Source organism: Arvicola amphibius, chromosome 1, assembly GCF_903992535.2.
Source record: "Arvicola amphibius chromosome 1, mArvAmp1.2, whole genome shotgun sequence".
Classification (NCBI taxonomy): Eukaryota; Metazoa; Chordata; class Mammalia; order Rodentia; family Cricetidae; genus Arvicola; species Arvicola amphibius.
In genome coordinates, this window is record NC_052047.1 from 109,611,020 (window position 1) to 109,614,883 (window position 3,864).

Sequence of the window (3,864 nt, forward strand, 5' to 3'; positions counted from 1 at the left end):
AACCATACAAAATCCCAGCATGGAGATGAGAGGTGAGATGAAGTGTATCCACAACTGAAAAGTTATTGGCAACTAATATCTTCTCGGTAAAGCAGAGTCAATTTTCTTTAAGGATTTGGTCTTTGATAGGATAATCATGTTTGTTGAATGTCTATACACCAGAGTGTAAGCAGGAAGCACCTGGCATTATATGACAGAAAATGGAGTTGGCTGTGTAGGTGAAGGAAATAAAGAACTGGAAGGAACTGGGGGGAGAGAGTAAACATAGTCTAATTGCAGTGTATAAAATTCTCAAAGACACATTTAAAAAACACACATGAAATTTAAATGTAATAAGATAAAATACAAATATATATTGGGAGGAAAAGGAGATGAGCAGGAAAGGAGGAATAAGAAGGCTAATAACCAAACCTGAAATGATGGTCACATTTGTCTTGCATAATCACTATTATTATATTAAGTTTTGCAAAACAAGCAATCAATCTATGAAAATATTTTCTTACCAAGCTGTCTCTTCAGAGCACCCTTAATGTCATTATTCCTGAAGCTGTAAATGAGTGGGTTCAACATTAGGATCACCACCATGTAGAACAAAGACACCACCTTGTTCTGGTCTGTGGAGTAGATGGACTTGGGCATCACATAGATGAAGGTGACGGTCCCATAGTAGAGAGTGACTGCAGTAAGGTGGGAGGTGCAGGTGGAGAAGGCCTTCTGGCTTCCCTCACTAGAATGCATCTTCAGGACAGTGATGAGGATACAGGAATAAGAGATGACTATGACAAACACTGTGATCACAGTAACTGACCCAGCTGAAAATGAGGTAACAACTACAGAGACACTGACATCAGAACAGGAGAGTTCCATCAAAGGAGCAAAATCACAGAAAAAGTGATTGACTCTGTTTGGTCCACAGAAAGCAAAAGAAAGAAAGGAAAGTGTGACGGAGGTATCATTGAAAAAAACCGCTATGTAAGATCCTGCAACCAACTGAATACAGACTTGTCTGGACATTTTGGTTGACAGTGGGTTGCAAATTGCTACAAAGCGATCATAAGCCATGGCAGCCAGAAGGAAGCATTCAATTGCCCCCCAAAAAGCAGCTGAACCTATAAATGTATAAAACATCCAAGATATGAGATGGTATTTTGATTTACCAGGAGTTGACAAGCATATTGGGTGTGGCAGAAGATGAGATGCCTATGTCAGTAGAAGCCAAGTGACTGAGAAAAAAGTACATGGGGTGATGGAGCTGGGAAGGAACTCTGATGAGAAGGATGGTGCTGATGTTCCCAGACATGGTCACCAGGTAGATGCACAGGATGATGGTGAAGAGGATGACTTTAAGGACTGGGTCATCTGTCAGGCCCAATAAAATGAACTCTGTCACTGCAGTGTGGTTCCCTTCTTCCAGGAAAGCCATGGGACACTGTAGTTGCTATCAGATCAACACTGTGATGGATTTATCACAGGAAAAAAATTATGAATAGGACATTTTATTTCATTTAACACATACATGCAGAGCATTATCAATTACTTCAAAATTATTTAAAGAGAAGTGCTAGAAATATGCTATAAATAATACGTAATTATTTATATTATACATAATAAAATATTCTTATGTCATTAAAGATAAAGATTTAAAATTATGAGACTTTGCTTGGTAAGATTTTTTTTTCATGGTTTATTTTTTTATATTTAAAAATTTCCATCTCCTCCCCTCCTCCTCCCCCTTCCCTTCCCTCCTCCTCCCCTTTCCCTCCCCTCCCCTCCACCCATACCTCCCCTCCCTCCCTCTCAAGGCCAAGGAGCCATCAGGGTTCCCTACTCTATGTTAAGACCAAGGTCCTCCCAACTCCCCCCAGGTCCAGGAAGGTGATCCACCAAGCTGAGAAGGCTCCCACAGAGCCCGTCCATACAGAAGAATCAGAGCCCAGCGCCATTGTCCTTTGCTTCTCAGTCAGCCCCCACTGTTGGCCACATTCAGAGAGACGGGTTTGGTCGCATGATCCATCAGTCCCATTCCAACTGGAGTTGGTGATCTCCCATTAGTTCTGTCCCACTGTCTCCATGAGTGAACGCACCCCTCACGTTCCTGACTTTCTTTCTCATATTCTCTCTCCTTCTGCTCCTCATCAGGACCTTGGGAGCTCAGTCCAGTGCTCCAATGTGGGGCTCAGTCATTTTCTTCATTTATCGCCAGGTGGAGGTTCCCTCACAGTCCTGGCTTTCTTATGTTCTCTCTCCTTCTGCTCCTCATCAGGACCTTGGGAGCTCAGTTCGGTGCTCCAATGTGGGGCTCAGTCATTTTCTTCATCTATCGCCAGGTGGAGGTTCTATGGTGATATGCAAGAAATTCATCAGTATGGCTATAGGAACTGGCCTTTTCAGGCTCCCTCTCCTCAGCTGCCCAAGGAACTAACTGGTGGCGTCTCCCTAGAAACCTGGGAACCCCTCTAGGGTCAAGTCTCTTGACAACCCTCAGATGGCTCCCTAAATTAAGATATATGCTTCCCTGCTCCCATATTTTTTGCCACTAAGCCTGACACCTGACAGTCGAAGTTTGATTGCTGAAGCTCAAATGGTGGAAACATGTTTGGTATTTATACATATGATATGTTTACTACCCCATTCTGTTTACACAAATAAAAATAAATATACAATAATATGAATCATAACAATGTATTTATTATAAATGTACAATTTCTAATAAGGCTTAAATGTAAAAGCATAGTATTATGTAATGAAGACTTAAATCCTTACCAAATTTTAAATTTTTATGTTTTTCTATTTTCATCTCTATTACCCATTAATCTGTTTTATCATTTCCATTTTGCAGAAGGAAGTAGTTTTACATTAAAACAAATATGAGAAGTAACAAATCATGGGGTTGAAGATATGGTTCAATGGTTAAGAGCATTTACTGGATTTTCAGGGAATCCAGATTTAATCCCCAACACTTGCACAGTTTGTCATGTAGATTGTGGTTCCAGTTCTAGGGAACCAATGACTACTTCTTGTATTCAAAAGCACCAGTCATGCCTGTGGTACACATATATATGTACATACAGGCAACACTCACACACACAAAGTTAAAATGATAAATATTTAAAAAGAGAATTAAATATGAACACAAGACAGGATGGACTCAGCATATTCCTTTTAATTACCACAATATAAATAAAGGGTGGCAATGCAGTCAAGGGCACATACAAATTAGCCACATACCACAGAATAGTATTTCAGCTTTCCAATGTTAATACATAGAGGGTTTCTATTTGGTGACATTAATCACAGTCTATCATTTCTGTAAGTAAGTTAACATATTGATCAACTTTTTAAAAGATGATAATTTTTTGTCAGATCTGAGAAGAAATAGTACAGAGATCACACTAAATTTACAAAGGGAACTTTCTGTTGTAAGCTCATTAAGTATCTTAAATGATTCTCATGTTTTAAATAATTTGAAATATCAACTTCAACACATAAACTATGAATAATATTTAACAAGTTGTTAATTTTTCATTAAAACACACCAAATTGCTTTTCATTGTCACAGTGTTTCCTAACAGGAGTGTGATGGAATGAAGTCATACGATTTTCAATAGAGGACACTGGCTATTAATATTCAAACTAAGAATATAAGAGGTTTACCAAGATTCATCCAGCACAGAGTAGATTGACTCTCATCCCTCGTATTTGATATTTACATCCTTATTTGTCCACAGAGATAACTGTAATGCTCGAACTTTCATTCCAGATGCAAAGCAGATCTTTGAACACGTCATTCACTGACAGTAAGCCACCAAAGCATTTAAAACCTAGTGAACTTTTAGTCGCTTGGCTGAATGCTACATTTGTACA

The 3,864-nt window shown here is 39.1% G+C and overlaps 1 pseudogene; it reads right to left on the minus strand.

Moving 5' to 3' along the window:
- Window positions 1-483: 483 nt before the first annotated feature.
- Window positions 484-1,423, minus strand: LOC119821594 (annotated as a pseudogene).
- Between the last annotated feature and the right edge of the window lie 2,441 nt (window positions 1,424-3,864).